At 47.1% G+C, this 27374-nt stretch overlaps 1 protein-coding gene across 2 annotated transcripts in view; it reads left to right on the top strand.

Moving 5' to 3' along the window:
- PRDM16 (PR/SET domain 16) overlaps window positions 1-27374 on the top strand; it is a 308495-nt gene that overhangs the window by 175656 nt on the left and 105465 nt on the right. The gene's annotated exons all lie outside the window — the stretch shown is intronic.

Raw genomic sequence — 27374 nt, 5'->3', positions numbered from 1 at the left:
GAGTCTAAAACCTATCTGTTCAAAAAAGAGGGGGGAGAAGAGTGGAGTTTGGTGGCCATTATCCCTCTTTTTATTGTCTGATGCGTTTCTGGCTTTTCTCGTGGCGGTTTGCTGCGTTTGAAAGGCAGAGAGTTGGTGTTTATGGCCGGGTTAGAGATGGGAGCCTCGAGGAGAAGGATGCGGTTTGCAGCTCTCCCTTTTCTGTGCAGTGACAGGAGATAATGCTGGATGTGTGCAGCCCCAAACCTGCCTGAATGCGCCTCGACTTTCAGTGCAGCACAAAATTTGAAATATGTTGTGAGTTTGGTTGTATCATTGGATCTCTGGCGGGCAGCCACGGGGCAGAATTTTATTTCGCCGTCATTAAATGCACTGGTACGGGAAGGGGAACAAAGGGCCATTTATTCCAACCTTCATCAGTTCTGGAAGGGTTTCATAAAATAAAAAATACGCAGCTAAGAACCCGATTTTGAAATGACAGACCATGTTTCTGCAAAGAAATCCTCACTTCTCCCCCAAAATATCTGCCTTTCTGTGAGGAATTGAGTCAGACGAGTTTCCCTGTCAGGCAGAAGCCATAAATTATTGTCTCATTGAAGACTCTTTTCTCATTAATTTTGCCAGCAAATAAGGCTTCGTTTTCACAAACTCAGTCAAGTGAATAATATCAGATGTTTGCCAGAGGGTCTCCAAGAGCTGCAGCTCCGTGTGCTGATCCTGGAGGGAAGCTCCCTGCTCCAGACCAAAAGGATAACGGGACAGATTTGGCACCCAGTACTGTGTGAGCAGGGAAATTAAAGTGTTTTGATGCTCAGAGCATGCAGAGAAATCCCAGGAGTGTAAAAAGGACCAAATGGAGACATCTCTGTATCTTGTTTCACAGGGTGTGTTTATGGGCACGTTTTAGGGAATTGTCACAGGTGGGTTATGCACGCCCGGGGTTCCACTGCTCTTTTTCCATGATTTTGAAGGCCAAAAGATTGAATTCTGGGAAGAGCATCATTCTCAGATAGCTCTGCTCTGGCTGACAATAGAATCACCCAAAATATTTTGGGATTTTGGCAAGACATGCTGCATCTCTGCCCTGGGTTTTCACCTGGAGTCTTGCATTTCCTGCACTGTAACCCATCACATCTGAGTATTGAGGATGGGTGTAGAGGGGTTAAATTCCCCTTTACAATCAGACTGCATGTTTAAAAAATCATTCCTTCTGGATTACACAAGGAATTTGCGAGGGAATGTGTTCAGGGTTACCTCAACGAGCAGGGAATTCGTGTCACAAGGACAGGTTGTTAACTGTGCTTCCCAAAACCACTTCTAAGTTCAGCCTTTAATGGGTTGGCTTTTCCCTCTAAGTTATTCTTTCTCACTCCATCATTTGTCACGTTAACCTCAAACTGTGTAGCGAGAAATCTTCTTTATATCAGTTACCATGTTTGCCATATCTGATCAGCGTGATTGATCATGGCCCCAGCCACAGGTTGGTAATAAGCTGTTTTGAGAGAGACACACATTTCCCCCAGGACAAAGCTGGCATGACAGCATTATAAACTGGCCATTTATCAAGCTGCTCCCAGGTGGTCACTGCTGGAGCACGGCTCGGCAGCCTGGGCTTCCAGAGAGCTACGGGGGGATGGACCAGGGCTGGTGGGCACCGAGCTGCAGCTCGTGCAGCAGACAGGAACAAATGACACCACGCTGCAGGCGCCACGGGGAGGGCAAATGTCACGCCTGAAGTCCCTCCTCAGAGGTGGCAGCGGGGCAAAATGCCAGGGACTGCTCCACAGCGGGGTTTTACTGTGCCCCGAGGGGTGAGGGACAGTCTGTCCAAAATATGGGTGGAGCAGGATCAGCTTCATCACAGCTTTGCAGCACAGGGCTTTAGAGAGTGTGGGTTTGTGGGGAGGATGGGGAGCATCTCCCATGAGGAAGGGCTGAGGGATGGGGATGTTCAGCATGGACAGGAGAAGATTTGGGGCTGAGGGAGATGGGGATGCTCAGATGGACAGGAGAAGGTTTGGGGCTGAGGGAGATGGGGATGCTCAGCATGGACAAGAGAAGGTTTGGGGCTGAAGGATTTGGGGATGCTCAGATGGACAAGAGAAGGTTTGGGGCTGAGGGAACTGGGGATGCTCAGGTGGACAAGAGAAGGTTTGGGGCTGGGGGACTTTGGGATGCTCAGACGGACAGGAGGAGGTTTGGGGCTGAGGGATTTGGGGATGCTCAGATGGACAAGAGAAGGTTTGGGACTGAGGGAGGTGGGGATGCTCAGCATGGACAAGAGAAGGTTTGGGGCTGAAGGAGTTTGGAATGTTCAGCATGGACAGGAGAAGGTTTGGGGCTGAGGGAGTTTGGGATGCTCAGATGGAAAAGAGAAGGTTTGGGGCTGAGGGAGTTTGGGATGCTCAGATGGACAAGGGAAAGTTTGGGGCTGAGGAAGTTGGGGATGCTCAGATGGACAAGAGGAGGTTTGGGGATGAGGGAGTTTGGGATGCTCAGATGGACAAGAGAAGGTTTGGGGCTGAGGGAGGTGGGGATGCTCAGATGGAAAAGAGAAGTTTTGGAGCTGAGGGAGTTTGGGATGCTCAGATTGACAAGAGGAGGTTTGGGGCTGAGGGAGGTGGGGATGCTCAGATGGACAAGAGAAGGTTTGGGGCTGAGGGAACTGGGAATGCTCAGCATGGACAAGAGAAGGTTCAGAGTGACCTAAATGTGGCCTTCTAGTTCCTGAAGGAGCTATCAAGAAAGATGGAGATGGAGTTTTTATAATGGGCTGGAGGGACAGGACAAGGGGGAATGGCTTCACACTCACAGAGGGGAAGTTCAAGGTGAATATATGGAAATATGGAAAAATCCTTCTCTGTGAGGGTGGGGAGGCCCTGGCACAGGATGCCCAGAGAAGCTGTGGCTGCCCCATCCCTGGAAGTGTCCAAATTCAGCTTGGACAGGGCTTGGAGCACCCTGGGACAGTGGAAGGTGTCCCTGCCCATGGCAAGGGGTGGAACAAAATAATCCTTAAGGTCTTTTCCAACCCAAACCAGTCTGTGATTCCATGAAATTCATCTTCTGAAGAACTGAATAAGGTGTTACAAAATTGTTTTTCTTTTAACCTGCTCTGAGTTGTGTTCCCCCCACCTTCCTCCCTTTTTCCCTGAATTTTGGTAAAGTGACTTTTATTTTACAGCTTAAATGTGTAGTTATTCCCAGACTGCACAAACTGCAATTTTTAATCTTAATGATAGATTTAGTGACCACTGAAGTGTAAAATAAACTACTGTGGCCTAATCAATCAAATCTGCATAGTTGAGAGAAAGCACCTGTATGAGGCTTTTATATCAGAACGTCTGTAATGGTAATAGATGTTTATTAGCAACCATAAAGCTGTTTGAATTTAATATCTCTCTAAATAACACCAACAGCATTAAAACAAATCTCTAAAGCAAATGCAACTGCGCCATAAACAGCCCACAATGCAGGGTTTAAAAGCCATTACAAGAATCCTGTGAGATTCATGGGTTGTTCTGTGGCTTAGGACACTCAGCTGGGAGGGAGCAAACACGTGTGGGAAGGAGCCCCCGGGATAAAAACATTGCCCAGGTATTTGTGGAGGGATAGATTTTGTATTTTGGCACAAAATGTTGTGTTGAATGCAACAGGCAGCGGAGGTTTCCGCCAGGGCAGTGCTCACATCTGAAATGTCCTTTAAAATAAATCAAATCCCACCAGATTTCAGGCCAAGAACCTCCTCCTGTGCTGAGGACTCTGAGGTGGTTTTGAAACGCTGAAGAGGCTGCAAACACTCCAAACTTGTTCAAGTGCTCGTCCCTCGTAGTCAGAAGTGAGCACAAAGTACCTCCTGAGCAGATTTTTAGGTTTCCTTGGCACTTCCATATCTGTGGAAAACAAAGGGGTAGCCCTAAGAAAACGGTGTGAAAGTAAAATCATTAACAGACCACTGAGCCCATTAATGCACTTTCAAGGATTTAAAAAATATTCAGGTTCTGTGGATTTAAACCAGTTCAGGTTTCCTTGTGTTTAATCGAAAGTTCTTCTTCAGTTCCTTATTTACTGGAATGTTAAAAGCATTCTTGGGGGTGGGTATGAGCTGCAAAACTCACAGAGAAGCTGCTTTTAAATCCTGGAAATACAATTTTCACCCAGTGTGCCTACTGGGAAGTGTTTTATAAACATCTGAGCCACTCTGGGCAGCTTTGTGAGAGGATTGGGGTGAGAGGGAATGGATCCCATGGATCCACAGGCAGGGATGGGCTGCACTGGGTGGTGCTGGTCCTGCTCTTCTCCTGAAATCCACACTTTCATGGGATATGGAAGCAGACAAACCCCAGTTCTGAGATCCTCAGGCAGCCTGGGACCCCAAGAAGTGGCTCTTTTTTGGTTTTTGGGTAACAGGGGTCAGGTCAAAGCAGTTGGAAGAGCAGGAATGGGGCAGGTGGGGAGGCACAGGGAGTGTTCCCAAGGTTTGGGGCTCCCAGGGGGAACACTGGGGTGTTCTGTGCTCTGATCAGCCCCTCCTGGGGGATGCCAGATCCCAGGATTGTCCAAAAGAAGTGAGGCCTGAGCAGGGATTTTTCCCAGTAAAGCAGGAAAAGCCAAGGGAAACATCAGCCTGTTCCTGGGAGGGAGCAGGGAGAGGGCACCTGCTGCTGGAGGAGTGTGCCTGAAATCCCACCTGTTTCTGGGAGGGCAATGGGAATCTCTGCAAGCCTAGAAGGGAAATTTCAGGATGAATTTTTGGGGTGTAAAAAGCCAGGTGAGGCTGTGCAGCGCTGGTGCAGAGGTGACCAACACCTGGTGACCTGCCTGGTGTAGCTGTGCCTTCCAGACACTGAGCTGCATCTCCAAGGAGCCGGGCAGGGCTCTGTCTGCAACCCCTGAGGGCTGGGACTGTGGTGGGGAGGGCTTGGAACACTCCAGCCTTGTGTTTGTGCTGTGCCCTGAGCAGGAAACCCCCAGGTTCCGCTGGCAGGGCTGGCACGGGGGAGCCGCAGACACTTTGGGGAGGAGGTGAGAGACTGAGAGAGAAGCCTATCGCCTACCAACCCCCAAAACAACTGTGAATGATCAAAATGAATGCTGCTTATCATTTGTAGGAAGTGCAGGGTTGATGTGTGGCCTGTGGGAGGTGTTAGGAAGAAGAAGCTGCGTGGTTCGACGGCGAGCGACGGAACAGCTTTTCCTCAGCTCCTCAAATGAGGATCTGCAGCAACAGAATGGTTTCTGTTATAAGGAATCATTTTGTATTTTGCTATAAATTACAAAACACCACCACCACCCTTACAAAAAAAAAAAAAAAATTAAAAAAAAAAGTGGGTTGAGCAGGAACAATTGCAGGAGACAGCGCAGGGGCTGCCCGGGCGCGATAACGAGCCCTGAGCTCAGCCGAGGAAGCAGAGGGGCAGCAGCCCCCCAGCACCAGCGATTTTCCTTTTCCTTGACAGAAAGCCAGAGAGGGTGGGATTGGATTTTAGAGGCCACAGACCAGAGAGAGCACCAGGAATTATTTTAGGGAATGAATGGGATTAATGTCAGGATTCTTTCTGGACTGTTTTGTACCTGTCTCAGGTTTAAGTTTTGCCCATCTTTCCCACTGCTGTTGGTTTTGTGCCACCTTTGTCCTTGCAGCCACTGGAATTTTCTCTGATCTCTGTTTGGGCTGTGAGTTCACCTTGATCCCTGGGAATCCCCCAGGTGTGATCCCCAGCCTTGGAGCTTGGGAAGCAAACAGCAACCCTGGCTCAGCTCTTCCCTCCCCATGCTCTCCCCTGTTTTTTTATGTCTTGCTTCACTCCTGACTTAGGAATTCCTTGAAGCAGGCTCTGTTTTATTTGACATTTGGCTACTTGGCACTTCCTCCAGGATGCCAATCCATGCTGGATTTTCCTGGGAGCTCTGACAGTGTGCTCAGGGATGCTGGAGGAGCTTCTCCCTGTTGTTTTGTGTGATGTGCTGAGGACAGAAACAAGGTGTTCTGGGGCTCTGAAAAGGTTCCAGTGGTTTTTGGGGAAGTTTTTCACACAGCTGGGTGCAAAGCTGCCAATTGTGGCCGCTGGTTTTCACACTCTCTGAAGGATGAGAAATGGGTGGGCTGAGCTCAGTGAGTGTTGCAGACTTGTCTTGCACTGAGTGCAGCAGGATGAGGGAAATTAGGACAGGAAGAAATGGAGAAACTCCTGTCCAGCCTTGCCTCAGGTGTGGGAAGATAACCCAGCTCTAGTGCATTGATTTCTGCCTTCTGAACAGTTTTTAAAAGTATTTCCTGCTTTGTACATCTTGTCCAGAAACAAGACACCAAACCATGGCTTTTTTCAAATCTCCAATATTAAATTAAGGTGCAGGCTCCCAGCTCAGACACAAATCTCCAATCTTAAGTGTGTTACTCAATGAGAAGAACAATCTAATTATTCTCTTCTCCCAGCAATTAGTGACAGGGTGAGAGCAAACAGCTTCAGGCTGTGCCAGGGGAGGTTCAGGCTGGACATCAGGAGGAATTTCTCCATGGAAAGGGTGGTCAGGCTTTGGAAGGGGAGGTTTGGAGTCCCCATCCCTGGAGGTGCCCAAGGAACTCCTGGATGTGGCCCTCAAAGCTCTGGGTTGTTGACAAGGTGGGGATTGGGCACAGGTTGGACTTAGAGGAGTTTTTAAACCTCAGTAATTCTGTAATTCCGTGATTCTGTAATCCAAAAGTTCTTACTGTGCTGCAGGAAAGGGAGAGTTTCCGAAATTTGGGTAGAAATTTGAGCCCATGCACTCAGGGATTTGGGACATGTGTGACCCAGCACAAACTTGTGGGGATGTTTGAGCCCCTTCATCATCTCTGTTCAACAGCTCCAGCTCCAGGGGAAACTCGATTCTGCCTCTGAATGGGGTGGGCTGGGAGCTCCTCTGCAGAGTGGTGGTGCTGCACCTTGTGTGAAGAGCCTGTACTCCTCTGAGGGCCAGGAATTATCCCTAAAATTCCCAAGTTTCACATTTGGAGGCAGAACTGTGATGCAGATCCGCAGTGGAGGGCAGTGCCCCCTTAAAACATCACAACTCTCAATCTAAAGGGCTTCTATGAGTTTTGCTATAAAATAAATGTCCTGTCCAACCACAGCACTCATTGGTCCAAATGAAATAATTTGTCTTTAAAATGCATTATTTCTCCTTCTCCAAGCAGAGCCAAAGGCCTGAGTCTGCCTTCAGGATTAGCAGCCAGTACAATTTCAATTTATAAATGAAGCCCTTTCTGATTTGCAAATAAAAAGCATCTGAAACCACTAACCAACTTGGCTTGAGTTTTTATGCCTATAAAAATGTCTGAACCATTTGTTTTTAGAATTTTCTAACTGGAAAATGTGCTCCTACAAGCAAATATGTCCAAGTTTCAATTGGAAGATGAGAGAAGTTTGATTTTTTGGATGAGAGGAGTTAAAAAATCTTCAGGTTTGCAAGGAAACTCAGAGCACTTGGTTGTCTAGAAACAGCCACAGTTTAATTTTAAATAACCACCAAGCCATGTTGCTGCACCTGAATTAGGAACACAGAGAAAAAGGGCTTGTTGCACTTGGATCCAAAAATTCAGGTGCAGAATTGTGGCCCAAGCAGAGCAAGGAGGAGTTTTCCCATGGATTCAGGGGGATTGGGATTGTTCATCCAGCATCTCTCTGAAGGGGAAGGGTTTGCTGACAAAACCACCACGGGACTGGGTGTTCTTCCCACATGTTTGCATGTGGAGCCACTGAAAACCACAGAAAACACTAACTGAGAGCAGAGTAATTGCAGTTTGGTTGTAAATTACTCAGCAAAGAGCTGTAGAGCATCAGCAGGTTCAGGTGAGCACAGGGATGGTTGAGGCTGGGCTGGCTCAGGGATGATTCTCCTGCTTCCCAACTTTCCCTACCCTCATCTATGCAAGTATTTCAGGAATATTTTAGTGCCCTCAGTTTCATAGCAAAACAAGCAAATAAAAGGTGCAGAACTCAAAACTCGAGGTTACTTTTTAAATGTTAAATTGGTTTGGGGCTGTGGTAGGAATTCAGGGTGACTCCTCTGAGTTTTGGGTTTCTTTGAGTCAGAAAGATTTAAGTTGTCACCTCTTTGCCCAGGTCTGATTTCCTGATTTCTTAACCCCCAGTTTAAAGTTGGTTTCTGCTGCTGAAAAATGAACATTGCTGTGCCAGGCAAAACAGTTGGAATGGCTGGAAAACCATTCCCAGCTGGGAATGTGCAGACCTGGGGCAGAAGATCACTGCACCATTTATTTTGGAAAAGACCTCCAAGCCCATCACAGCAGGTTGGAGGAAGGCTCAGCTGCATTTACTTTTCCTTGTTACTTTACAAATTGAAAAGAAAGGGGGAGAAAGGATTGTAAACAAACAAAAAGTCTCCACTCTTTGTGTTTTCCTGGTTCCACACTGTTCTTCCACTCTTTCCTCAGGTGGTGCCTCTCTTTGGCTGCTGTTTGTGTTCAGGGTGCTGCTGGAACCAGGGGCTGGGGGAGGCTGTGGGGTTGTCCCCCCTCCAGCCCACTGCAAAATATTCAGGAATATTTTGGAGTTCCTTGCCTTTTAACGCTGCTTGAAATTGGTTTTGTTGGGTCTGAGCTGCCCTGGAGGATTCCTGCTACAGGAGGAGGTTTCCTTATTGCCTGTTTGAGATCAAGGGAGATCAGGGGAAGGGCAGGTGAGGAGTCCTGCAGGCCTGGGGCATTTTGGCCTGGGAGAGCATCCCAGGAGTGTCCCTGTGTCCCAGTGCTGCTCTGCAATGGGCAGTGAACCAGCCTGGCCTTTGGCACTCCTGGAGGAACCACTCAGGACACAGGAGCCTCATCCAGGCTTAACCAAAAGTTTTCCCAAACCCTGTGCTGTGACAACCTAAACAGGTCTCAGTGCAGTGTCCAGCATGGGGAACTCCCATGGATGAGGGACACAGGGAACATCTTTCCACAAAATAGAATAATATCAAATATTGCTGAACTACAGAATAATTTCCCTAATTTCCCATAACTTCCCATATGAGCCCTGCCTGTCCTACTCCCCTGTGCCCTTTACTCCTCCTGGAACACCTCTGGCCAAGGAACTGCCATGGATGGGCCAGGGCTGTGCTGATCAGGGACATGCCCTGCTCCTGGTTCTCCCCATCCCTGTGCCCACCACAGCAGTGGGTTCCCTCCCAGCCCTGTTACCCCTCTGTTTTTCCCCGTTATTCCTGTTAAATCCCTTATTCCCATTACCCCCCACTGTCCCCCGTTACTCTCCATTATTCCCATTATTTCCATTATTCCTGTTATTCCCCTTTCCCCCCTGTTATTCCTGTTATTCCCCCTATCCTGTTATTCCTGTTACCCCGTTATCCCCCCCATTATTCCTGCTATTCCCCATTATCCCCATTATCCCCCCATTACGCCCCTGTTACCCCCGTTGTCCCTGCTACCCCCTGTTATCCCCTGTTACCCCTCATTATTCTGGTTATCCCCCCATTTTTCCTGCTACCCCATTATCCCCCCTTTATTCCCGTTATTCCCGTTTTCCCCATTATCCCCATTATCTCCCTTTTATCCCAGTTGTTCCCCCTTTATTCCTATTATCCCCATTACCCCCCGTTATTACCCCTGTTATTTCCATTATCCCCCCGTTATCACCATTATCCCCCCGTTATTCTCGTCATTCCCGTTATCCCCGTTATCCCCCGTTATCCCCGTTATCCCCCCGTTATTCCCGTTATCCCTGTTATTCCCGTTATCCCCATTATTCCCGTTATCCCCATTTTCCCCGTTACCCCCGTTATTCCCGTTATCCCCCCGTTATCCCCCTGTTATTCCCGTTATCCCCGTTATCCCCGTTATTCCCGTTATCCCCGTTATCCCCGTTATTCCCGTTATCCCCCCGTTATCCCCCTGTTATTCCCGTTATCCCCGTTATCCCCGTTATCCCCGTTATTCCCGTTATCCCCCCGTTATCCCCGTTATTCCCGTTATCCCCGTTATTCCCGTTATCCCCGTTATTCCCGTTATCCCCGTTATCCCCGTAATTCCCGTTATCCCCCCGTTATTCCCGTTATCCCCCCGTTATCCCCGTTATCCCCGTTATCCCCGTTATCCCCGTTATCCCCGTTATTCCCGTTATTCCCGTTATCCCCCCGTTATCCCCGTCATCCCCCCGTTAGTCCCGTTATTCCCGTTATCCCCCCGTTATTCCCGTTATCCCCGTTATTCCCATTATCCCCGTTATCCCCCCGTTATCCCCGTTATCCCCCGTTATCCCCGTTATCCCCGTTATTCCCGTTATTCCCGTTATCCCCCCGTTATCCCCGTTATCCCCCCGTTATTCCCGTTATTCCCGTTATCCCCCCGTTATCCCCGTTATCCCCATTTTCCCCGTTATTCCCGTTATCCCCGTTATCCCCGTTATCCCCCCGTTATTCCCGTTATCCCCCGTCCGCCCCCGTTGCTCGGCCTGGGCGAGGGTTCCCCCTCTCGGCGCTGCCGCAGAACTGCCTGAAGGCTCCATCCCCATCCCGCTCCTGCCTCTGGAATGGGGAAAATCCCATTCTTTAACTTATATTTCTAATTTCTCATCAGAGAACTTTTAATTTCTCACTGCCATTAAGCAGTGCCGAGGCTGAATCTTTCAGGTAAATCTTTTATTGGGAGAATCATTCCGTTTCACGTCACTCTTGGAAGAATTCCTTTCCTTTCCTTTCCTTTCCTTTCCTTTCCTTTCCTTTCCTTTCCTTTCCTTTCCTTTCCTTTCCTTTCCTTTCCTTTCCTTTCCTTTCCTTTCCTTTCCTTTCCTTTCCTTTCCTTTCCTTTCCTTTCCTTTCCTTTCCTTTCCTTTCCTTTCCTTTCCTTTCCTTTCCTTTTTCCTTTCTTTTTTCCTCTCCTTTTCCCTCTCCTTTTCCCTCTCCTTTTCCCTCTCCTTTTCCCTCCAAACTCTCAACTTCCAGGACGTTTTTCCAGAGATTTGTGTCTCTATGGAGGGCTGTGGTTCCGTTCCCCATAGTGGGTGTACATCAATGACAGCACTTTTCGGGATATTATTATTTTTCCAATGGAATAAACCGTGCCTGGATACACGACTTCCAGGGCATTGTGAGTGGAGATGTGTGGGAAGATTTGCTAGGAATGAAATCCAGCTTCAGAGTTCATTTGTTCAAAAACAAAACACGCAAATAAATCCCCCAAAAAAGGCCTGGGATGCTTTTAGAACTCAAATAACTCTGTTTTGTGCCAGAATGGAGATTTTCAATTTTTGCCAAACAGCAAAAGATTTAACAGGAAGATTTCTCTGGAAGTAGTGAAATGTTGCCTTGTGAGTCAGTTTACTCAATTACTCCAAACTCTCTTGAAAAAACATCACTTTTCTCATAGAGCTCGAGGAATTTGGCAGAGTTTTTGCCTTGTTGGATGATCCCAAATTCCTGGTTGTATCTGGGAGTGTCCCAGAGCAGGGATGGCACCGTGACCTTGGTGCAGTGGGAGCCAGGCTGGGGATTCCAAACCCCTTCTCCCTGGGGAATGGCAATGCTGAGGGAAGGGATAGCTGCCTTGGTAGTAACAAAACTTCCCCAAAATTCTGGATTGGTATCTCCAGAGACTCGAGCCTGCAGGATTTCAGGAGGAGTTCCAGGCTCAGAGAATGTGGAAATGCTGTCAGACAAATTCTGAGTTCTGTGCTGATCCCCTGAACTGTGTCAGAGGAAAGCCCTGAATTAAAATCCCTGAGAGAGCCCTGCTCCAAACTGTTTGGATTTATGATCCAAACATCTGTGCCATGGGTGTGACACTGGCTGGAATTTTATTCGACCTACACTTGAGAATCAATTCACAGAAGGCAGAAGCAGGAAAATCTTGGTGAACCATTAATCAGCCCTTTTTACCAGCAGAGCCAGCGCAGTGTTTATGTGACAAGTGGAATGGATTCCATGACAATTTTATCTGGAAGTTCTCTTTCTGCCTCAGAGCACTGAATGCAATTCCCTCGTTATTACTACTTAGAAATATATGTTTGTTTAGTCTTTTATTTCTGATAGCTCTGGCTGTCTGGAAGTTCTCAGCAGGTTTTATCTTCTATCATAAGTGATGACACATCTTTACATGTGGTATCTGCAGATATTTGTGATTTTACCTCAGTCAGGGAGTTCAGCCTCCCTCCTAGGGTTCATTATTCCCTGTTTCCCTGCACCAAAATGAATCCTGTTTAATGTGAGAAACATTTCATGAGCTGTGGGAGGAGGGAAGGCTGTGGATCTGTTTGATCCCACTGCAATAATGATAATTTGAGTGGTTCATTACAGGCCAGCATGATTAGAGGAACTGCAAAGTGCTGGGGTTTATCCAAGTTTGCTCACAACTGAAAGTCCCACCTCAAATGATAATTTGCTTGGGTTTGGGTTTATTTGATACTTCTAAACACCATTTGTATGTACCACATATTGGAGATCAATCAGACTTTGGACTTGATAATCTTGGAAGGTCTTTTCCAACCTAAATGATTTGATGATTCTGTGATTCTGTTCAGTTTGGAACTGCACTGAGTAGGAACTGGCACCTGGAGATTTCTGCTGCATCCCTTTACCACCCTGAGCAGCACAAACGAAATATCTCTTTTGCTGCAACATTCCAGCCCATGACAAGTGCAGAAATTATTTTGGACTTGAGTAATATTTATTTTCTGATCCTGTTTTGTCTGAACCAGTTTGGAAAAAGAAAAAAATTGCAAAAGTCTTTATGAAAGTGAATTTAATTTGGGATAAGCAGGAAAAATGGGAGGTGGAGGATCTCAGCTGTCTCATGGCAGATTTTGAGCAGTTTTTCTTTGTGAAATTAGCAGAGTTTGTAAAGATGATTTCAGGTCACTTCATCATCAAAGGGTTAATTCTAATTTTGAACTTCCCAAATGTCAGTGCTCTTCTATCCAAAATTACAGCAACTGGCTTTATCAACATATGCTTTTCATTACCTACAAGACTTACAATATTTTTGGTGTCTGTATCAACTTGATTCAATTACTGGTACCACTGCGAGGGAACATTCCCTCCAGGGAAAAGGGGGTGAATGCATCAGTGCCCATGGATACAGTGTAGGGAGCAGATTAATATAACAGATTTACATCGAGACTGCTGACTCCATTACTTTAAAACTCCTGTAATTGACTTTTTTAAAAATGACATTAGCATTTAAATGGTACTATCGTTACAAGGGTGAAGGTTCAGCAGAATATGATCAATTTATTGAGCTCTTCAAATGTTCTTTTGATATTTATTTTTTGTTGTCATGCTGGAGGGGTTTTTAGTGTTTTGTCAGAGGCAGGGAAAAGTCTATAGCACAGAAATCTTGGGCTGAGCAGCTGCTGGGGAGGAAGGCACAGGAAGCAAGAGTTGCTCAGAGTTCTCTTCCTCATCTCCATCCCTCCCACCTGGAACTTTTCTGAGATGTAAAATTCCTCTAAGACAGAAAGGGATAATTTGCAGAAGCTGTTGTTGCCCTGTGAGAAGAACTTGGTGCTCGTGGCCTTCTGTGGAAAAAGGCAGGGCCATTATCCACCATGAAGGGCCTTTCCAGCATCTCACATCAAAATTATTTCAGATGCCTTCAAAACAGCTTCCAGTCCTACCAGTGCAGCTTCCACTTCCAGAGTTCACATGGACCTGGGACAATGATGCTCTCCAAATCCCACTGGCTTTGGTCCAAGCTTTTCAGGAGAAATTTCTTCATGGGAAAGGTGATTAGGTGTTGGAAGGAGCTGCCCAGGGCGGTGTTGGAGTGTCCATCCTTGGAGAAGTTCAAGGATGTGGCACTCAGTGCTGAGGGCTGGGTGACAAGGTTGGATTCAATGATTTTTTAGAAACATCTTTTCCAGCCTCAGTGGTTCTGTGATTCCATGGGCTGGATGTCTGATGCACTGTTGATCTCTTTTCTGGGACAAATGTTCCACAGAAGGCTCAGCACCATTTCATCTGCAGGGAGGGTGTGGGAGATGCTTCTCTGCAGGTGAGAAGGTTTCACTGAACACACCAAACTCTGAGTTTCACTGCACTGACAGAAATTTGGAGTAGTTTCCTTCAACCTCAGCATGGTGGGAAATGCTTGAGAGGATGATCCTACAAAACCAGCAGGTTGTGGCTGTAACATATTAATGACTGGATTATTGGAAAGGAGGTTTTTTGGGGCGCCAAAACATTTGTGTGGCTGCAAAGTATATTGGGAAATATCCCTCTAACAGAAAAGCAGGACAGAGCCTGTTTCTGTGGAAATACAGGAAATTCAGGCCAAGAGCTGGTACAGCAGTGTCATCCCTGCACACCTATGTCCCCAGACACACATGTGACGGACAGATGTCTGTGTGCACATGCACATCTCTAAAATCAGGAATTCTGGCCTAAACATTCACATGACATCTCTGAAGAAAAGTTCTAGAACTCTCTGAAGGCCAAGCAAGGCCTCCTCAGGGGTGCCCTCATTTTCAAGCCTTCAGACAGAAAAACAGTGGAGATTTGGGGGTAAATTTGTGATGCCTTACTTAGACATTCCCGTTTGTGGATAAGTAAGTTTAAATGCTTTTCCTCCTGAGCCATCAAGTGCCACAAAACCCAGCACAGAAATGTAACAGCCCATGGGGTTTTGATGGGCCCACTTTGTTTCTCCCAATTTTAAAACGCAAAATTTTAAAGGAGAAAAAAAAGCAACTGTGCTGATTTTTTACAGTTTTAACTCGCTGCTCTTTGGCTGCTGCCAATAAAATCGATGGATTCTGCTCCTGATCTGCGTGGAAAAGCAGGTCTGGGATGCAGGGGGGGTTCAGACCACAGCAGCAATAGGTAACTTGGGATCCCTCCTGCTTGCCTGGCTATAAAAATGCTTTGTAATGACCCAGTTCGACCCTGCCAGTTCTCTCTGACCTCCTCCTTCTCAGGATGCTGCTTAATTTGCACTAATTACATTCCGTTCTGACAGAAACTTGGACATTGTCTCAAACTCTCAGGTATTTTTACTGCCACATCCCAACTCAGAGTAGGAAAATGGCAATAAGTAATTTATGAAAATATACTTTGTTTAATATAATACATCAGTAGCTTGCACATAGTGTCATCTGCATGTATAAACATCCCTTCAAGTAAGACTTGGTGTTTTAATCTTGAATTCTTCCTGGGATTCAGGAGGGCTCCTTAAACCCAGCAGTAGCACTTGGAATAATTAATGCAGTCGTTGGCTTTGGGGTGGTTTTTCTTGGTTTGCCTCCAGAATCCCAGGTTAAATTCCTAATAATAATTCTGAGGTTGGTGACCACTACAGAGGTAGGGAAGATCTTCCAAAATGAAAATTTATGGGACAGGTTCAGCTCAGGTTCTCCTAAAACCAGGGCTGAGTGAAGGTGTCTGCACATGTGGGTTGAATGGAGAAGAGGAAATGAGGAAAAATGAATTCATTTTTTCTGGATTACAATGTAGTGAGCAACAAACCCGTCCGACAAGTTGTTCATAAAATTGGACTGTGTCAAAATGCCTGTTTTGACCTAAACTGAGCCTTTTTAGTGAGGAGGGAGCCTGGCATGAGTGTGTGTGTGAAGGAACACAGACCTCTCTCCTGCTTTGCACTGACACAGCCTCTGCTCCCTGCCCGGCCGATGTGTCAGGAGTTTGTCACCCCACATCCCCCAGCTCTGTGCACAATAATTCCCACAGCCAGAGCTCTTTTACTCCTCGTTCAGGTGTGTGGGTGAGGCTGAGCACAGCTCAGGACCCCTCTGTTCCATATCAGAGCCAATTGTGCGCAGAGCGGCACAAAGGGGCTGGCGCTGTCACAGCGTGACATGGGGACACAACCCAGCTGTGACAGCCACATGGACTCCGTTCTAGGGACTATGAAAATGTGACTTTGGGGTGCAAGCAAGGCTCTGCTCTCCCAATGGAAGCAGATCCCCACCCAAAGTCCCAAAACAACGGCCAAAAACCCGCGCGGGGAGCACACGCCAAGGCTTTGTGTCACCTCCCAAAGCAGGAGATCCGAGGCATTGTTGGACTGCACCGAGGCTTTTAGGCACAGACGGTATCAGCAAAGCAGTTGCATGTTTCAAAATATTGTATCATTTTAAAGTGCAGTGCACATTAGGTCAGTGAAAGGGGATCTGCCAATTTGAAGCGCGGGCGGATAAAGCGGCTCTGTGTTCGCAGAGACAGGGGCACCCCTGGCCCGAAATCCCTGGAGCTGTCTTTCAGAGAGTGATAGTTACGGAAATTAGCAGTGCAGAAATCCATCCTAATCATTCATCGGGAGCCTTATTAACTGTCTTAGCCGTGTTATTAGCGCAGGGCCCGGCCCCCGCGCAGGCCGCGCAGGCCTCACGTGGCCCGGCCCTCACCAACACCGGGAATCGCTACAGAAACGTGGGATAAATTATCTAATCTTCATGAAATGCCTTCTTCAGGTGGTGTGATGCAGAGAGAAACACCCCAGGGACAGCTCTGCAGGGGTGCTCACCTGGGGAAGGAAGGCTCTGTGGGTTCGACAAATTCTGACTGTGCACCCCCTTTGGGCTGGGTTTAGTGAGGGTAAAATCAGCTTTTTATGTGATATAACAGCAAGGCTCTGGGGTGAGCCTGTGTGGGTTTGACAATCTGACCATGCACCCCCTTTGGGCTGGGTTTAGTGAGGGTAAAATCAGCTTTCTATGTGATATAACAGCAAGGCTCTAGGGTGAGCCTGTGTGGGTTTGACAATCTGACCATGCACCCCCTTTGGGCTGGGTTTAGTGGGGGCAAAATCAGCTTTTTATGTGATACAACAGCCTGGACTGCTGTAAATTTTGTGTGTTGAAAGGCAGAGCAGCATTGGGGAAGGTAAAAGCTGTGCTGGCTGCACCATGGGAAATATCTGCCCCAGGTTCTCCTGGAACATTGGTGGGACCAGGCACTTTTTGCAAACAATAATGGGATAAAAGGAGGAGGATTATTCCAAGAGGGTGGAAAAACTCTGGTGCACACTGCCCAGAGCAGTGGTGGCCGCTCCATCCCTGCAGCACAGCTCATCCTCCTCCTGCACAGAATCACCTGTGGGAACTGCTTGACCACTGCTAAACTTTCTCCCAGTGCAAAACTCCTTCCCTGTTGCTCATTAATGTACATTTGCATTTAATTTACAGTTGCATTTAATTTACACTCGGTTCATCAGCAAGAAAAATAAAAAGAAAAAAAAAATATTTGCAGCCTCCAAACCATTTCCTCTTTCTGTGGGATGCGCTGCTGAGCTGGGGATGTGCTGCTGAGCTGGGGACAAACAGAGCTCCTTTCAGGGCAAGAAGGGGATCCAGGAGAGCTGGAGAGGGACTGGGGACAAGGGATGGAGGGACAGGACATAAGGAGTGGCTCCCACTGCCAGAGAGGATGGGATTTTGGGAAGGAATTCTCCCCTGTGAGGGTGGTGAGGCCCTGGCACAGGGTGCCCAGAGCAGATGTGGTTGCTTCATCCCTGGCAGTGTCCAAGGCCAGGCTGGATGGGGTTTGGAGCAGCCTGGGCTGTGGAAGGTGTCCCTGCCATGGCAGGGACTGGCACTGGATGGGTTTAATGTCCCTTCCAAGCCAAATCATTCCATGATTCCCTGGGGGAGGAGAGCTGTGACTCTGAGCTCTGCCCATCCCTCCATCCAGACAGGGCTGGCAGGGGAATAACAACAGGGAGACAACCAGGAGAGGGTCCTGGGTGGCTGTGCCAGTGGCCAAAACCATTTCAGGGCCTGATTTTGAATGGCCATAACTGGAAATTGGAAGTGCCTTGGAAGCAGAGTCAGTGTCTAAATATTGTGTTTAACACTCCTTATTGACAAACCTTACCTGAACAAGGTAACCCAATAATATTTGGCCCAGCTGACCTTCCCATAGAGAATTTTACAATAAACTTTGCCCCTAATTTTATTTTATCTTGATTTTCTTTTATCTTGATTTTATTTTCTGAGTATCAATTTGAGACTCACTTCTTAGAAAAAAAGAACACCAGAGTGTTTCAGAAGGGTGAGCTTTGACTTTGACCCTAGGGATCCCCATCTCATGTTAGCTCCAAATGAAAGAAAATTAAATTACACACTTGGGCTCAAGGATTTACGTCTGTGAATCCCACTCTGGCTGGTATCTCCACCATTAGGGAAACAAAGAACATAGAGGAGATAAATAATACTTGGGAAAGACAGAATCTTTTTTGTCTGCTCCTTTATCTGTAGTTTGACTGTGTTCTTTAAGTGTTGAAAGGGGCACTTTCTTGGCAAGTATGACACAAATAACCTTCACCCTTGACTGCACTGTTGGAGACAGTTATAAATTTGAGGATAAAGGACATGAACAAGAGTTACTTTATATGACATTTTCTCATTATAGCAGGGATGGGGCAGTGAAGGAGCGTTCCCTCCTCGCTTGTCCTGGGGTTGTTTGTCACACAGTTGGGTTTATGGCCAAGCAGTTCTGTGTCACAGCCTGTGTGGGTGCTGGTTTCAGGGTCCTTTTCCCTGATTTTTGTCACCCAACCAAGCTGTCCTTCCTCCAGCAGCCCTGACCCTTCCCAAAGGGCCATTTGGGAACCCCAACATTCAATAATCTGATCCTGTACCCTCAGCTGAAGGCAGGGAAGAGCTGTCTTTTCATGAGACTGCTCAAAATAATCATTTTTTTCAAAGAAAGTGCTTGCAATTTTACAAAAAAAAAAAAAGTTTTCTCTTGAGGGCAAATGTATCGTGTAGAATTTCAGAATAAGAAAGATCCTACACAGCAGTACATGGAAATAATTTAACAGAAGCAGCTGAAAGATATTAATTAAATTTATCAGTTATGTAATCTTAGAAAGAGTTTCATCTTTTTCAAGGCTGAAAAGTAGGAAATTTGGATTGGATATTGGGAAGAAATTCTTCCCTGGGAGGGTGGGGAGACCCTGGCATGAGAATCTGTGGCTGCCCCATCCCTGGAAGTGCCCAAGGCCAGGCTGGACAGGACTTGGAGCTATGGGAGGTGTCCCTGCCATGGCAGGGGTGGAATGAGATGAGCTTTAAGGTCCCTTCCAACCCAAACCATAATATTTTTAGACACATTCAAAGGATTTTGTAAGGTTTTTTCACTCCTTTAAACATTTTTGGTTTAATTGCAGCAATCCCCGGCACGTGGCTGTGTTTATGCAGTGAACAAGCTCAGGGTATTTTCTTCTTTCTCCTATTGCAGAGCTTTTGAGGGAATTTTTCAGACCTTTATAAATGCATTTTTAAGATTTTCTTTTTTTTAAGGTTCATCAGGAAATTGCAAAAACCTGCATCAAAAAACCAGCAGTACCACCAGGAGCTTGGCAGAATGTTTAACACAGAAGCCCTGACATATCCAGGGTGCTCCTGGGGACACTTTGGGGGTTCAATCCTCCTCCAGGGTCAGGAGCACATGGGGTTAGAATGAAATCTGCCCATGAACACTGGGTTTGATAACAGTGTCTGCCTAAAGCCCACTGATATCTGTGCAGTGATTCATCAGCTCAGAACCAGGACAAGGCTTTAATAAGAGGCAAATATTGCCTGGGGCAAAGTGAGAGCACGGACTTATCAAAGGCGCTGAACTTTGATTCAAATCTAATTCCATTATTGCCTCGGAAATAGGTTAAGGTCTGTGGGCTGCTGATTGCTGGGGAATGCACTTTAGGTAAATGAATAGTGTTTGGTTTGGGGGAAAATGTCTCTCAAGCCAAATCATGGGCTTGTTTCCAGAGTTTGCTGCACAGGTTTTTGAGGAATTCTCTGTGTCTGGCAATCCAGAGTACCAATGGCTGTAGGTTGTCCATCCTTTCTCCTCATCTACTTCCTTTAAGAGCTGTGATTTTTTACTGTGAAACCTTAGCTCCTAATCCAAATTAAAACCAAAAGTATCTTCAGCTGTGGCTCATCCCTCAGCTTGCTTTCTTTCTATGGAATTATTTTAACAACTTACAATTTTAATAATGTTACAGCTACTGCTTGAGTTTGCTGTGTTGCTGGCAAACTTTAGAAACAATGGTGGTGAGTAAAGCTGTGGATTAAAGCAGGGGATGGACAGAACACCTCACCCTGTGTCTCTCACACACCTTGCACTCTGCTGAGCCCTCCAAGCTGGCGATGAAGGAGGTCCTCTGTCTGGTTTCCTGATGAGCTTCATTTTTTGTAGGATTATCCATAATTAGTGGGGCTCAAAATTTCTGCAGCCTCGAGTTAGGCAGTGGGAGCAGAGGATTGTAGGGTGAGACTCTTCTGTTCCTAACCCCCTGTCTGCCCTTCCCCTCAGCTCTTCTGCCTGGTTTTGGCACAGGAATTGTGTTTAGCTTGTACCTCTGAGCATTTATTCCATTGAAGCATTCACATTTCTCTCTTGGGATTTCTTCTGCTCCTGGCCAGCTGCTGTTCCATGGATGGGACAGCGATGTCCTCTCAGTCTTGTCTTTCCTGGGCAGAAGCCACCAGCTCTCATTCCACCTTTTCCACTGAAAAATGTCCTTTGCTGTTTCAGGGAGGCTGTGGCTGGATCTGCCCAAGATGTTTATCACCTCCCCTAAGCGTAGAAACAAAAGGCCACTTTGTTGTTGATGGATATAATCCTTTTTTATTATTATTCCACGCTTCCATACACATTTTTAAGTCAAAGCAATATTGCCATGAGTTTGTTTTTCAAGAAAATCCCCTTTTTTTCCCTGTGGTTAAAGCTATATTTTAAGCTCTATATGGAATTGTCTGTACAGAACTGTATTTTGATAGAAAATAGATGCTGCAGTTGAAATTGCAATAAGGAAACAGAGAAACAACAGGCACTGCTGAGATCGAAGCTCTGATTAGGAGGGCAAATTAGATTTAGATTTCCTGAATATCTAACAGCAGCTAAACATTTTTTTTGTCCTTTGTGTATGAGCATTTCCATTAAAATTTACAAAGGGCTCGAACTGGATTAGACTCCCACAGTCACTTTGAAATAACAAAATACAACTTGGCTGACAGGGGCTGTTTAGAAACCTTTTGCAAAAAAAAAAAAAAAAAATTATCTTCAGAAACGTTAGCACTTAGCAGTTACAAAATGTCTACTTTTGTCTTGCCCCCTCTGCCAAGTTCCCTTTTTGTCTTGCCGTGAGGAGGATAAATTATCCGACTTGCAGAGATAAACCACAGAGAGGTGAGATTGCTGCAGCTCAACGCTCGCGGCTCCTGGCGCTCCGGCCTCCGCTCCGGCTTCAATTTAACCCCCTGGTTCTGGCCGTGTCAATCAGGCCCTTAATGAATACATTCCTAAACGAGCTGGTGGCTTTTTTCCCCTTGCTAGAAGATGCAATTAATGTTTTGGCTTAAGACAGCAAGTTTATAATAAATGTATAGGGTGCAGCGCGAGGCGTTTGGGGTGAAAGGAGGAATTATCCGAGCAGAAAAAGGCGCTTCGTGCGTTGCTCTGGGGAGTGCTGGCACAGGGCAGAGCGGGGGAAATGCCACCCCCGAGGTGCCACCAGGAGTTCTCCACGCCCTGACATGTGTGGTTGTGCTCAACACCAGCTGGGCATAGGGCTGAGGGCAAGGACACAAATAAATCCCTTTTGCTGTGGCATTCTCGGTGCAAAAACTGCTCCATAAAAAGGGGTGAGTGTCTGAGAGGTTCCCCTCCAATAAAAGGAAGAGCAGGATTTTCTTTCTGAGATAATTCCCTCCAAAGAAGCAGTGACATGCAGACTGCCTGAAACAGGAGGTGGAAGACAATTTTAGCAATAGGTGGTGACAGTTCCTTTTAATCTGCTTTATATTCTGATGTCTCAGTCTAGTGGCTGACTATCCATATCTGTGGCTTCATCTAACCAGGAAGCCTTTGGACAGTGTCATTTTTCCATCTATTTATTTGGTAAATCTGTGCTCTCAGGACGTGCTGGTGGTGCCATCAGAGGGGGTTGGAGGGGTTTCCTCTGTCTCCCCAGGTCAGGGGTAGAGTTAAGAGCAGTGCAATGGGGCTCAGAGCAGGTTGGGGATAGGGGAGGTGTTGAATTTTATCTAAAATTTACTTTGAGATTTTTTTTTTGTTTGCTCCATGATGCCATCCCAGTTCAGGCTGTTGGGATTGGCAGAAGACACGAGAAGCCAGGAAATCTCATTTCAGGCAAACCTTTTATCCTAGAGCATTCTGGAGGTGAATCAAACCCAGCCAAAGCCTGGGCAGTATGTGCAGCTTGTGTCCAATTCTGGTACTTTGGGCCAGTCACCAACTGCAGTTTTCTTTTGGGTCTCTCATGCTATGGCCCCAAAATCTTTACAATCCCTTCAGGCTGCCATTGATAACCTCACCTGGTTTCCTTACTTCATGCAATTACAGAATCACAGATCATTTGGGTTGGGAGGGACCTTAAAACTCATCCAGTGCCACCCCTGCCATGGGCAGGGACACCCCCACTGTCCCAGGGTGCTCCAAGCCCTGTCCAGCCTGGGCTTGGACACTGCCAGGAATCCAGGGGCAGCCACAGCTGCTCTGGGCACCCTGTGCCAGGGCTGCCCACCCTGCCAGGGAACAATTCCTGCCCAATATCCCACCTAAACTTGCCCTCTGTCAGCCTTCACTGCCCAGAGAAATGAGGTTTGTGTCAGAACAGTGGGGTCTGTGCCCAGAACAGTGGAGTTTGTGCACAGAGCAGTGGGGTCTGCTCTCAGAGGAGTGAGGTTTGTGCCCAGAGCAGTGGGGTTTGTACCCAGATCAATGAGGTTTGTGCCCAAATCAATGAGGTTTGTGCCCAGATCAATGAGGTTTGCTCCCAGAGCAGTGGGGTTTGTGCCCAGAGCAGTGAGATTTGTGCCCAGAACAGTGGGGTTTGTGCCCAGATCAATGAGGTTTGTGCCCAGATCAATGAGGTTTGTGCCCAAATCAATGAGGTTTGCTCCCAGGACAGTGGGGTTTGTGCCCAGATCAATGAGGTTTGTGCCCAAATCAATGAGGTTTGCTCCCAGAGCAGTGGGGTTTGTGCCCAGAGCAGTGGGATTTGCTCCCAGAACAGTGGGGTTTGTGTCAGAACAGTGGGGTTTGTGCCCAGATCAATGAGGTTTGTGCCCAGAGCAGTGGGGTCTGTGCCCAGAACAGTGGGGTTTGTGCCCAGATCAATGAGTTTTGTGCCCAGACCAATGAGGTTTGTGCCCAGGACAGTGGGGTTTGTACCCAGGGCTGCCCAGGCACAGTGAGCAGCTGTAGGAATCATCCCTGGGATTCCCTTTCCTCGCTGCCCTCAGAGCTCCCACAGCTCCCAGTGACTGGCCCTGGATCTGGGCTCTCTGAAGGAAGTGAAACCACCAGTTTAGTGTTTGAAAACACAAATTTTGCCCTGGCCTGGTGGGGCTGTTGTGAACAGGGCTGGGGAAAGGTGGGATGTTATTTATGACCCTCCCATGAGGAAACTTTTCATGCTTTGTACCCAGCTCTGGCTGATCTGCCTTGCTGACATTGTGCTGACATGGAAAAGTGGCCAAATAAATTCATATTCCTTTTGGTTCCTCCTGCAGGGTGCATGCACTTTGAAAAATGCAGAGCCTGGAAGGGTGCTGGTTACCAGTTACCATTTTTAATGAGATTTTATTCCTTCCTCAGGGCCTGGTGGGTGCAGCACCTCCTTGGCCTGTTCAGGATGGATTTTCCAGGGCATGCTTCCATTGAATCTCTTTTAAGGAATTAAGAACAAGGCAGAAAGCTTCATTCCATGCACTGCAATGCCTAAAAAGCCCTTTTTGCCTTGGAAATCCGAGTGAGTTTGGGCAGCCCTTGGGGTGGATAAATGAGGTCTTCCCTTGCCAAGAGCAAAGCATTTGTAAATCCAGGAATATTCCCAAATGAAGCCAGTAGCTCTGAGTAGTGAACACATTCCAAAGTTTACCAGGTAATACACAGAAACCTGTGAATAAAAAAAAAAAAAAATTAAAAAGTGAAGTGAATCCAGTGGTTCACTGCCATTGTATAACTGTGGGATTTTATTGTTTCTGGACAGAGTGAGGCTTGGACTGAACACAGAGTAACAGTTTACTTCTGTATAAACAGGAAAATAATACACAGATTATGTTCATATAAAATCAGCTAATGTAGAACTTAAATTATTGTGCAAAAATAGAAGTTAGCAATGCACAAGTTTTCACTGCTGGCCTGAAGTGTGAGAGGTTTTTGGGATGTGGAGGCAGCACAGGGCACATCCCTGTGTCCCCTCCTGGCTGTGCTGGCTGGGTCACCCCTGGCAGCCTCCCCAGGTGCTGACCTCACCTGGAGCTCCTGCAGGTATTCATTTGTATGTTGAGTTTTCAGCCAATTTATAGATCTATAAATGCAGGGGTTGGGGTTTCTTTGGTAAAACAGCCCCTAATAAACAATTTCTGAGTTCGTTCCAACTTGAAGTCCGAAGACAAAAGGTTCCCTCTCCACTCAGCTTGGCTGCCAGCAGTACCTGCAGTAATTCCATAGTGCTCTGCCCAGCCTGGAGGGATCCCACTGTCCCTGGGGTGATCCCACTGTCCCTGGGGTGATCCCACTGTCCCTGGGGTGATCTCATTGTCCCTGGAGGGATCCCACTGTCCTTGAAGGGACCCTGTTGTCTCTGGAGTGATCCCACTGTCCCTGGGGTGATCTCATTGTCCTGGAGGGATCTCACTGTCCCTGGAGTGATCCCACTGTCCCTGGAGTGATCCCATTGTCCCTGGAGTGATCCCACTGTCCCCAGAGTGATCCCACTGTCCCTGGAATGATCCCATTGTCCCTGGGATGATCCCATTGTCCCTGGAGGGATCCCACTGTCCCTGGGGTCATCCCACTGTCCCTGGGGTCATCCTATTGTCCCCAGAAGGATCTCATTATCCCTGGAATGATCCCACTGTCCCTGGAGGGATCCCATTGTCTCCAGAGTGATCTCATTGTCCCTGGGGTGATCCCATTATCCCTGGAGTGATCTCATTGTCCCTGGGGTGATCCCATTATCTCCAGAGTGATCCCACTGTCCCTGGAGGGATCCCACTGTCCCTGGAGTGATCCTATTGTCCCCAGAAGGATCTCATTATCCCTGGAGGGATCCCATTGTCTCCAGATTGATCCCACTGTCCCTGGAAGGATCTCACTGTCCCTGGAATGATCCCATTGTCCCTAGAGTGATCCCATTATCCCTGGAGGGATCCCATTATCCCTGGAGGGATCCCATTGTCTCCAGATTGATCCCACTGTCCCTGGAGTGATCCCACTGTCCCTGGGGTGATTCCATTGTCCCTGGAGTAATCTCATTTTCCCTGGAGTGATCCCACTGTCCCCAGAATGATCCCACTGTCCCTGGAGTGATCCCATTATCCCTGGAGCAATCCCATTATCCCTGGAATGATCCCACTGTCCTTGTAGCAATCCCATTGTCCCTGAAGTGATCCCACTGTCTTTGTAGCGATCCCGCTGTCCCCGGGGCGATCCCGCTGTCCCCGGAGCAGTGCCACTGTCCCCGCCTGTGCCAGGTGGGTGGGATCAGCGGGGCAGGCTGGGCTCCCTCCGGGAAAGGGTTAACTGCCACGGCAGAACACAAACAGAGATGCGAGCAAACAGTCCCGGGCAGAAACCGGACCCATCACTTCCCTCTAATGAAAACCAGATTCACTCCTCCAACAATCATCCCACTGTTCCGGCACTGTTCCCCTCCCTGCACGGGAGGGGAGTGTTGTTTCTCCTAAAAATAAAAAAAAAAAAATTAAATACCCGAACCCCTACCTTCTATTTCTAGAGATAATCTATTTTATCATCTGGGTAAGGAAAAAATAAAGTTAATTTTGTTTTCCAGGTCTATATGCTGAGCCTGCCAAACAAAAGGGAGAGGGAGGGAGTTTGCAGTGCTGAGTGGGAATTAATTCAGACAAAATAACTGAAATTGCACTAGTTAAAGTCTTAAACGTTTGTAGCATCCCCCTTTTTTAAATTCTTTTTTTGGGGGGGTGGGGGGAGACAGGTATAAAGGCTGTTTGGAGAGAGAATTAATTTCATTTTGGTAAACAGATCTTGTTTCCCTCTATCACCCCCATCCACCCTGTCCTTCCACACCAAAAGGGAGACTTGACCTGAGAAATATTTATTTTATTTACAATTGGGCTGTGGCATTTGGGATGAGACCAGGATTTTTCTGGGGTGGATCTCACTGGCTCTTCACAGACCAGAACCCTGGTTTGGATCTCTTTAGGCAGACTCAAAGTGACCAAAAGTGACAGATTATTTTTGGAAACCCATTCTATTTTAGCAGAACCTTAGAAAATACGTTTTTTTCAGACACTTCTGCTTGAACTGTGGATATTTTTGCACATCTTCACTGGGTGTCACATCTCTGTGTTCCTGGGCTGCCATGGGAAGTCTTTCCCTGCCTGCCCTCGTGAGCATCATCAGCTCAGCCTTTACCAACCTGATCAAAACAGTGCTGAGGCTTTTCTTCTGCTGCTGGTTTGGATTTCATGCTTTGCTTGAGGAGAGAACAGGATTCTGATTTGACTAGGAAAGACTCAGGATTCAGACTTTCATCTCTCAGAGCATTTCCCTTGAACAGACAAATCAACTGTGAGCTCTTTATAAATTTACCCTGCCCCTTGATATCTCCCAACAGCCGAGCTGTTCTCTGTGAGGGCGAGCGCTTCAGCTAACACAAACCCCCCTGTGCTTTTTAAACAGGGTCCAGAGAGACATTTATTTTGGCTACAACAGTATTTTCCTTTTATTGCTGTTATGAGATCCAGCATTTCCAGAAATAACTTCTGAAAGATGCTGAGGGTCTGGGGTCTAGGTGTTGTCAGACAGAGCAGGGAAGGTTTGACAATGCACAGTGTGTGCTAAGTCTGGTTTTGGGAAGCAAGGAGTTGGGTTGGGAAGCTGGAGTAGCTTTTCCAAGCAATTTGTTGTAAGTCATTAGGAAATCCTTTCCTACACCCTACAGAGCTGGTATCCCATAAATGCACTGTGGAGAGATTGCTGGGTGCATCTCTCACTGATGCTTTGGGTTTGAAGTCCCTTCTGAATGGGCTCAGCAGCCACATGGAATGATTTCTGAAGCTTTGTTTTGGGGAGAGATTGAAGGTATTGAGTGATATTTATGACTAAAATCAGGAATCAACAGATCTTTTGCTAAGGGCCTGTTTGCCTCTTTCTATTTTCGAGCTAATTCCCAAATTACCCTTCAGCAAACCCCATCCCTTGATGCTATGAGTGGTTTGCCTGGAACCAGGCGGTTTGGGCTCAGGAAAATGCAATTCCAGCTTGTGCCCATCTCCCACTCACACCTGTGCCTGTCACAGACATTTCCTGGATGCTGGGCAGTTGTGATTTTTTAGGATCACAAAATCACAGAACCATGGAATGGTTTGGCTTGGGAGGGATCTCAAAGCTCATCC

This window comes from Catharus ustulatus, chromosome 24 (assembly GCF_009819885.2).
Source record: "Catharus ustulatus isolate bCatUst1 chromosome 24, bCatUst1.pri.v2, whole genome shotgun sequence".
In the NCBI taxonomy this organism is placed as follows: domain Eukaryota; kingdom Metazoa; phylum Chordata; class Aves; order Passeriformes; family Turdidae; genus Catharus; species Catharus ustulatus.
This window is presented reverse-complemented; position numbering and strand designations above follow the sequence as displayed.